Raw genomic sequence first — 9443 nt, forward strand, 5'->3', positions numbered from 1 at the left:
GAACTGGTATGTAGTAGGATGTACTGGTTGGGAACTGGGATGTACCAGGATGTACTGGGATGTACTGGGAGGGAACTGGTATGTACTGGGAGGGAACTGGGATGTACTGGGATGTACTGGGAGGGAACTGGGATGTACTGTGAGGGAACTGGGATGTACTGGGACATACTGGCAGGGAACTGGGATGTACTGGGAGGGAATCGGGATGTAATGGGAGGGAACTGGGATGTATTGGGAGGGAAGTGTTATGTACCAAGGGGGAACTGGGACGTACTGGGATGTAGTGGGAGTGAACTGTGAAGTACTGGGATGTACTGTGAGGGAACTGGGATGTACTGGGAGGGAACTTTGAAGTACTGGGATGTACTTAGAGGAAACTGGGAGGCAACTGGCATGTACTGGGATGTACTGGAATGGAACTGGGAGTGAACTGTGTGTGAACTGGGAGGGAACTGGGATGTACTGTGAGGGAACTGGGATGTACTGGGACGGACTGGGAAGGAACTGGGACGGACTGGGAGGGATCTGGGATGTACTGGGCTGCACTGGTAGGCAACTGGGATGTACTGGGAGGGAACTGGGATGTACTGGGCGTCGCTGGGAGGGAGCTGGGATGTACTGGGATCCATACTGTGTGGCATGTTGGTCATTACTGGGACGCACTGGTCTACACGCGCGGGCTGATATCTGACCCCTCTGGCCCCACCCACCTTTGCGACAGGCCCCGCCTCCTGGCGAGGGCCTGGTGGGGTGGGGCCGTGCTCGTGTGCTCCCCAGCATCCCCAGTTAGCAACAGGTCCCACCCCCTGGTGACAGCCTGGGGGTGTTGCTGGTGCTGCCTGGCCCCACCCTCCATAGCAACAGGCCCTGCCCTTGGTGATGGCTCCAGGGGCATTGCCAGCGTCCCTTTGGACACACCCCCTTAGTGACAGGCCCCACCCCCCGGCAACGGCCCGGGGGTCGGTGCCGGCTCTCTCCCCTTAGCGACAGGCCCCACCCCCCGGCAACGGCCCGGGGGGCGGTGCCGGCTCTCTCCCCTTAGCGACAGGCCCCGCCCCCCGGCAACAGCCCGAGCCTGTGTTTGCTCCGCTCGGGGGGCTCGGTTTGGGTGTTTTCTCTCCCCCCTCCCTCCCGTGCCGGGAACTCCAGGCGGCTCTCGTACGGCTCCCGGGGCCTTCACCCCCCGGGGGGCTCGGCCCGCCCCTTTCGCGGGGCGCTGTGGGAAGGGCGGGGGCGGGGCCCGGGGGTGGAAGAGCCCCGGCTCTGGCCCTGGGCTTCTCTGGCGTCGGTGCTCCCGTGTTCCCTCGGGCGGTCGCAGCTTTGGGGCTGTCTCAGCCCCCCGGGCAGGCGTGCTCTGGCGTTTAGAGAAGCGGAGGCGTTGCCTGAGGTAAGGATTCCAGAGCTTGGCACTCTTTGGCGGCATCTGTACTAGAAAGGTCCCTTGTGGCCTGCTTTGCTTTTTTTCTCCCAGGATGCTGTTTTGGGCGCTGAGGGGGCGGTGAGACGGGTTAGTGGTATGGTGTTCTGTTTGGGGTTTGGTTTTTGCTTTGCTGTTTTTTTTCCCCTCGTGAGATCATTTTATTGTGCTGCTGCAATTCCTGTCTTTACTGAACCCGGAACCTTGGGGGTTTTCACTAGTTGTGCCGTTCACTGTTTCAGGTGTTGCCTTGGCCTCTCAACAGCCGTGGCACAACCTGCAGCGATGCTGCCTCTCCAGGCCCCCGCAGGCCCCGCTTTCTTGTCCAGCCAGGCGGGAAAGCGTGGTTGTTGCAGAAACAGCTACGCCCTGCGACTCCTCCTCAGGTTGTTGGCTCGGCCCCAACAGCGTACAGGCTGCTGAGGTCACCGCCTCCGCGCGGGACGCAGGCGGCCCGGAGAGCTTTACCCCGCGCCATTTCCGTCCCCTCTGGGCAGCAGCGGAGCTGCCGCCGCTTCAGGCGGCCGCTTTCTCGAGGGCGAGGAGCTGGGATGACAACGGGCCGCTGCAGACTCTGGTCAGGGTAAGAGGCTGTTCCCTGGGGAGCCGGCGCAGGGGGAGCGGAGGTACGCACGGGCACTTGTCGGTGCCCCTGGCCGGTAAAGGGAAGGTTAAATTGTTAGAGTGCAAATAAATACATATTATTTAGGGAGGAGTCGTGACTAAATTTAATCACACCTATTACTGAACAAACCAGGCAGTCATTATTCCTAATCTGTAGTTAAAAAAAATAAAGGCAGTCCTTTTTTATGCCATAAATAGAGTTGCGAGTCATTAATAGCTCAATCTAAATACAGCCGTTACTAAATCAACTGCAGGCATTAATGACTCCTGATCAGAAACAAAATAAGGAAATTTTCGAATCTAGAATGAAAATCGACCCGGAAAGCTAAATTGGGAGCGGGTAGTACTGAAATTGTAACAGGGCTGTTAGAAAGTTCAGAGGCAGCGACAGCTCCTGCTTCCAACCCAAGCAGTAAACGAAGCTTTAGGTTCTTAAATGAAGAGAAATAAAGGTGAGCTGTTAAACAGTGGCTGGGGTCAAGCGTAGCTATTAAGAAAATTTGCAGGTACGGGTGATTCCTGAGCAGAACTAACAATTCCAGAAGATTTAGATTTAAAAACTACAGAGCTAATGGAGTGCCACAACCGCCCGGATGTAACTGCAGCCGCTTTGGGGGAATGCCCCAGCCCCCCCAGCCACCGCTATTAATTACTGCCAAGGAGAGCGAAAGTGAAAGTAGAAGCAGTGCAGGTGAAGTGTGAGCAGTACGCTTTTTCCTAAGTCATCTCTTCGTGTCAGGAGAGGAAAGAAAATGGAAAGAAGATGTTTGCAGGGGGTCTGTGCTGGGTTACCTGCGCGTCTCTTCCGTGCGTCCTTGAGGAGACATTTAGCTCCTGTTGGGCGCTCGCAGGTGGAGACAGGGCGAGCTGGAGGCAGGATCGGTGCCGGCACTGATAAAGGGATGGGCAACGAGCGGAGAGAAGAGGGGGCAAGGGCTGAAAAAGGGTCACCGGTTCTGCAGGGAAGGCAGCGGGATGTGACTCGGCAACCACTCTGACGAGCGCAGGGTCATTCGCTGCGATGAAGTCAGGGTCTGCGGCTGGCCCGGAGAGGCAGCAGAAATCCCAAACTCTTTGCAGGGGTACCGGCCAGATTAGGGCAACACCTGAACAGTAAAACCATTTAGGGGAAGCAGAGCTGGGCTGCACCGCGTGGCCAACCTCCCTCTTCTCCATGAGTCCCAAAGGGGCAGCTCCAAGAATGTGCTGAGAATTCATCCCTTGCGCTAAAAATGAGACGCAAGTAGCACCCACCCGTGAATTTTATTTTCTCTCTCGCTCTGCGGCTCCTGCCTGCTTGTCTCTCCTCAGTGCTCACCTGCACCTGTGCTCGGATGGGGCAGCTGAGGGAAGGTGCTGCCATCTCCCCAGCCCCGGCGGACCGCCCCTCAGCTGTGTCCTCTGTCAGGGAGCGTCGTCATCTCTCCTGCCTCCCAGAGCGTGTCCTGTAGTGGCAGACGCGCGGGCTTTTCCCTGCACGCGCATACGGGAAGGGAAGCACAGTGAGAGCTGGGCTTGTCAAAGAGTAACGGGGGTGGTGGGAAGCGTAGCTAGAACCGGAGAGCTACAGCGCAAAAGCGAAGCGGACGGGACACAAAAGTAAAATGGTGCACAGGAATGCTGAGGAGAGAACTCCCGCAGCACACAGGAAATCAGTGTCAGAATCTATTGTCTTCTGACTGCCAAATTAAAAATAATGGCACGCTTTGCAACGCTAAGCTCGCTCTAATCGTCTGAACTGTTTCTTTCCAACCCCCACCGCCCCCAGCACACCGCTCAGCCTCCTCAGCCTGAAATGCCTTGTTTTCCTTCTTTTTTTTTTTTTTTATGACAGGGCAACTTCTGTTCCCGAGGTGGTGCCTACGGTACAGCTATCTCTTCGAAGACAGTTTGGTTTAGGTCAGAGAATGTTGAGCCTGGACTGAATCAGCCTCTGTTTCTATTTCTGGAAATCGTCGGTCCTGTGCATCAAGCCCGGAAAAAAGGAAATATGAACCAAAGGACGTGGGGCCTGCAGGGCTAGGAAATTATTTGAGAAGAGGTTCAGTGGGGAAATGACTCTTTGTCTGTGGGGCGTCCAGGCAAGCAACCCAGCTGCTAGAAAGCGGCGCTGTCCCCAGGATGGCCTCGGCGGTCCCGTTGGAGTCGGGGCAACAAGGACAAGGCAGGGTGAAGCATCTGGCCTGCCGTGTGGAACGTGACTGTACAAAGCACGTGTGATGCACTGCAAGTTTACTTGTTTAAACTGTGAGTTAAAGAAGGTGTGCGGTTGCTTTGTAAACAGCCGACGCTCTAAAGCTACACCCATCTAATTGCTAGCTGTATTAAATCTATCGTATTGCTGTTTCTGCATTAAAAAATAAAAAAGAAAAAAACCAACACACCTATGTAAGCACTTCTAAGTACAACGGAAAACCACTGTTTAACGCGTGGCATGTGTGGGTTGTTTTTTTGGGGTGGGAGGGTGGGGTGTATGACAAAAACCTGCGAGAGACACACGCACATACGCACATGTCATGTTTAGCGCTCACCTAAACCCAAAAAAGAAAATCCACTCTTTATTTTGCAGCATTAGCATTAGCTTCCAGCGCACAGCCTGAGCGCACACCTCTGCTCTCACCGTCTGCTCCCTCTTCAACCGTGTGTGGCTGTCATCAGCTTGCACAGGCTTTGCTCGTGCAAGTTTCCGCGACAGCTTACGAGAAGGCAGGGAAACCAACCCAGCAAGACGCGTAGTGCCTTCCTCTATGGGCTCCGTCCAGCCTTTGTTAAAATGAGCAGAAAAGAAATCTGCTGCTGCCTTTACCCTGACTCGCTCTTACAGAGAGCATCTGACTTGACCCGCAGCAAAGTGATGCCCCAGGCAGCAGCACGTATTGGCGCGGACCGCGGTTTCACCCACCTGTTTTACTGCGCCGGTCCTTTCCCACGGCCGATGCCGCAGATGTGGCGCGCCCCACCCCCAAACCTCTTTACGAGGGTTCCCTGGGCTCTGCAAGTCGCCTGCTGGACGTGTTGCTGATTCAGGCACGGGCAAAGTCAGCTTCTTCGCTGGCCTCGGGCCAGGGCAGCCACGTACTCGAGGGAAACTCAGAATATCTCCAGCGAGATCTCACCGGGAGGCTGGGACCTCGTCAGTAGGGGAGAAAGCCAAGCGACTGACACTGAAAGGGAGCTCTTTGCTAGGCTGTAGATCGTAAAGTTAACAAAGAAAACAAACCTGCCTTTTTAAAAATGCCCTCTTTTGAGTCTGCCACATTTGATACGGATTTTTTAAATTGCAGGGTATATCTCCTACAGGCCTCATGCAAAGGGAAGTGAGTACCTCTGGCTCTCAGGACAAGGGGGTCCCTCAGGAGCCCAGGTGCTCACGCCAGCCGGCATCTGGCACAGCACAGGGCAGGAGCTTTGGCAGTAGTACGTGAGCTGAGAATGAGAGTTAGGCAGCACTGCGCGCTTCTCCTGTGAGCCGCCGAGGCTCGCGCGCTGTACCTTCCACAAATAAAAGGCCAGAAGAGTCAGCATTTCTGCTAGTTCCAGCCTCATCCGTACCCTCGTCGGTGTAGCTGTAAGCAAGTGTCCCGTAGCGACTGGGAGCGTGGCAGCTGGGCTTCCTGCGCTGCCTTAGGTTGTGCCCTTGGAGAGACCCTTCTCCGAGCCCCGTGAGCCCCGGGGTGGGTGGGCTGCGGTGCCGTTCAACGCTGAATAGGCACGAAGGCCTGTAAACAAAAGGTATTTATATCGCACCCATACCCGGCAGCCAACCGCCGCTTTATTTACGTATTCTGCACCTCCTGCCGACGCTTTTAAACTTAGCCGATATTGCCGCAGTTTTCACTGACGGGGCAGGGGGCTGCCACGCTGCAGGGGGAGTGTCTGGGTGTCTCCCACGGACACAGACGTCCTCAGCTGGGTAGGGACAGGGTGAGAGCTGGAACAACTCTGCTGACATGTAAGGGCCGTCCCAGGGCAAGGCTCCTCGGTCTGGGGGCTGAAAGGCGAGCCGCGCTGGGTGGTTGGTGTGGGAGTTGTGGAGCAAGTAGGGGGAAAAAAAACCAACAAGAAAAAACCATCCAAATGTTTCACAGCAGGTAGAAAGCTTGGCAGAAAGCAAACTGAATGCTGTAAAGACAAAAGCCGAAAGCCGGCTATGGACTGTACGAAGAGTCAGTGCCACGGAAGGAGGTTATTTCTTCAACTGACCATAGGAGGCTTTTTGTGAGAAAACACAACACCTTTCTGCTACGGCGCGGTACCGCAGCAGTAATGGGCCAGAGCGTGCGAGCGCCTTTGGCAGGATCGGTAACGGCCGGGGCACGGCCGAACGGCCAGCCCACCTTCCGCACAAGGAAAACACCATTCCCCTGGAACGCCACGCAGACCCAGGACAGGTAAGGCGGAGGCCGAGCCCAGGCGCCCCCATTGCCAAGGACCACCTTGGCCTTGCAGCGTCTCACGCTTCGGGGTGTTTTGCAGGCCGTGGCTAAGCTCAGGCCCCCTGCTAGTGGCTGCCCCCGGTCGCCCGGCGCCGGTCGGGCCCCAGCCCCCAGCGCGGTGCGGCGCAGGGCAGTGACCCAGCAGGGCGGCCCCCCGGGCCCCAGCCCCCCCCCCCCGCCTGCGGCCAGGCCCCGCGGCCGCCGGCCTCTTCCTCCTCTGCCCGCTCCCGTCGCAGACGGCTCGGTATGTGTCACGAGCGGCAGCCCCGTTCAGCAGCTCTCGGAGGGCGCGCGGCTCTGGCCGGCCGTGACCGGGGCCCGCAGGGGTTTCCCGCTCGCCCCGAGAAGGCGCTGGCCCCGAGCCGGGGCGTCCCGCCCCGCCCCGCCCGGCCCTCGGCGCCCTCGCGAGCTGAGCGCGGCCCGGCCAGCAGGGGGCGCTGGCGCTCACCGGCTGGGCGCGGGGGCGGTCCGGCGCGGGGGCGGGGCCGGTGGGGGCCGCTCCTTCCGGCCGCCCTTTAAGGGCCGCCCCGCGGGGCTCGGGCTTCCGGTGGCGCGTGCGCGGCGCGTCGGAGCGGGGGCGGGAGCGGTGCGTGTGGAGGCCGAAGGGCCGGTGCGTGTGGCGGCCGGGTCGCGAGGCGTCCCTGTGCGGTGCCGGGGCCCCTCTGCGGCCCGGCGTGGGAAGCCCGCGGCCGGCGGAGCCTGCTCGGAGCTGGGCGGGGAGCGCCGCGGCGGTCCGGCCGCCGGCAGCCATCCCCTGCGGTGGCCGGCAGCCCCTCGGGACGCCTGGAGGCCTGGCGGTGCCCGAGCCTCGCCTGCGGCAGCCGCCTGAGAGAGCAGCGCGGCCGTGTCCGGGGGCCGGAGAGCGCTGGTGGGTGAGTTCGGGCAGCGGGTGGGTCTCCGTGTGAGGTGAGGCCTGGCGCGGGCCGGGGGGTATCTCCGTGCGGGTCGGGCCGGGGGCGGGGCGGGGGCCGGGCCCCGCAGAGAAGCCCCGGTCGGGCATCGTTCGCTTTTCCACAATGTAGGGCTCTCCCCGGTTATTTTTTGTGTACTGTGTTTTGGGTCACCTGAAAGCCTTTGGCCGGTTACGTTTGGTGCGGGGAGATGGCAGGTCTGGAGCCTGAAAGATCTCTGGTGGGGGGTGGGGGAGGTATTTCTTGCCTTAAAACTCTGAGCCCACCTCGTGTGTCATGTCGTGAGTCTCGTGACTGTGGCAAATGGCTGAGTCGGGCGTTTTCTGATAACTAACTTCTGAACGTGTGCGTGTGTAGGCACGGGGAGATTTGTGCAGTGTGACGGAGCCCCTTGTGCTTCTGTGCTAATGTCTACCTGTTCTAGACCTCCAGTGTTGGAAAGCCTTTGTTTAGTGCCTAGTTGTGCCTGCGTAACAAATGTTTTAGCTGCTGATGGGTTATACCTCTGCTGCGAACTTCTTGCTGGGTGGCTTGATTGTTTCTGGTTGTCCGTGTAAATCTAGGCAGCTATTTTCTGCCCGGTGGTGAAGCCTATCGCTTTGGATAACAAAGGGCAGGAGTGCAATAAAGAAAAAGGTGATTCGTCTGCTGCAGCTCCTTGGAAACAATTCGTTCCTTATTTTCTGCCCTTGGGCAGGCGTTGTGCTTTCCAGATAATGCAGCCTCTCCTGTGCCTGTCCACGCCGTGCATTTTGTCCTGCCCTTGCTTGAAAAGGCTCTCCTTGCCTTCCTCCCCTCTGCTGCAGTTGCCTTAATCTCTCGCTGCTGCTGCTGCTGCTGCTGGAAGAGGGATAAAGGGAGTGTTGTCGATCGGGTTGTTAAAAGCTTTTTCGCGGGCTGTAACGCGCGGGAAAGGGGGGCCGGGGGGGAGGATCAGTTTGCGGGGAAAATGGGAAACCAACATCACCTTCCCCTCCTACGGCGCAGCCCGGCCGCACGGCTCCCCGGGGATGCCCCTGCCCGCGGGTGTACCGTGTGTGCGCCCCCCGCGTGGGGCGGGGGACGACGACACCCCCCCACACACCGTCGGCGGCACTGGGGCAACCCCTGCCCCAGGGCTCCGCGCTCGTACCCGGCTCTCCCCGCTCCGGCACGGCACGGGGCTGGACGCACCGAGAAGACCCCGGAGCGGCTTCTCGCGTCCGGGCGAGAACAGGGCCCGGCCCCGAGCAGCAGAGCGGGCACCGCCGGTAGCTCGGAGGAGCGGGGCCGGCTCGGCTCGAGGCGTCAGAGCGAAAAGGGACGAGAACCGTCCCGGAGCGTCCGGGGGTTGGGGGGGTTGGCGGATGGTCCGGTGGCCGGGTTCGGCTCCGTGCCGGGCCGTGGGGCAGCCGGAGCCGCGCCAGAGCAGGTGAGGAGCCGCATGGCCGGGCGCGCTGTGGGTCGGCGGGTTTGGGCTGTGGGGTCTCCCGGTCCGCGGAGCCCCCGGGGGGGCGGCGGGGTGCGGGCAGCAGCGGCCCCGGGCCGAGCGCTGTCGTGGGTCGGTGGTTGGGTTTTGGGGCCGAGCCCGTGCCCGTCCCCGGGGAGTAGGGGCAGCCCCACCCGGCTCTCGACTGCTCCTCGTCGGGGTCGGGCGGCGGCGGCGGCGACCCCGGCGGGGGCTCCTGCGGTGCCGGGCGGGTCCCCCCTTGCCCGCGAGGCAGGCAGGGACCCCGGCTGCTGCCGCCGCGGTTTGCTGGAGGCGGGCTGGGCCCGGCCCCCTGTGGGGTTGGGGTGCGGGCCCGGCGCTGCCGGGGAAACGCGGCCTGCGAGAGCAGGAAGAAAGCGCTGCCGGGCCGGTGCTGGGCTGCCCCGCCGGGGTGCGGGGCCGGGCCCGCGCAGTTCAGTTCCCAAGGCCTCCCCGACAGTGCCCGCGTGGGCCGTGGGGGTGCAGGGCTGCGGGGTGGCTGCGCTCTCCGCGGCCCTGAGCGTTGCCCGTGGGGACTGCGGAGGGGGCCGGGACGCAGCCAGGTTCAGCTGGTTTGGTCCCTGAGCGTGGAGAGCACAGCTCTTCTG

The 9443-nt window shown here is 60.6% G+C and overlaps 1 long non-coding RNA gene across 1 annotated transcript; it reads left to right on the forward strand.

The window, feature by feature from the left end:
• The first annotated feature begins 1224 nt into the window (after window positions 1-1224).
• LOC142051162 (uncharacterized) lies at window positions 1225-4469 on the forward strand. Its single transcript, XR_012658325.1, has 3 exons — window positions 1225-1387; window positions 1660-2000; window positions 3876-4469. It is a non-coding gene; the product is annotated as an uncharacterized LOC142051162 (long non-coding RNA).
• Window positions 4470-9443: the final 4974 nt, after the last annotated feature.

The sequence above is a fragment of the Phalacrocorax aristotelis genome, unplaced genomic scaffold (assembly GCF_949628215.1).
Source record: "Phalacrocorax aristotelis unplaced genomic scaffold, bGulAri2.1 scaffold_102, whole genome shotgun sequence".
Lineage (NCBI taxonomy): Eukaryota > Metazoa > Chordata > Aves > Suliformes > Phalacrocoracidae > Phalacrocorax > Phalacrocorax aristotelis.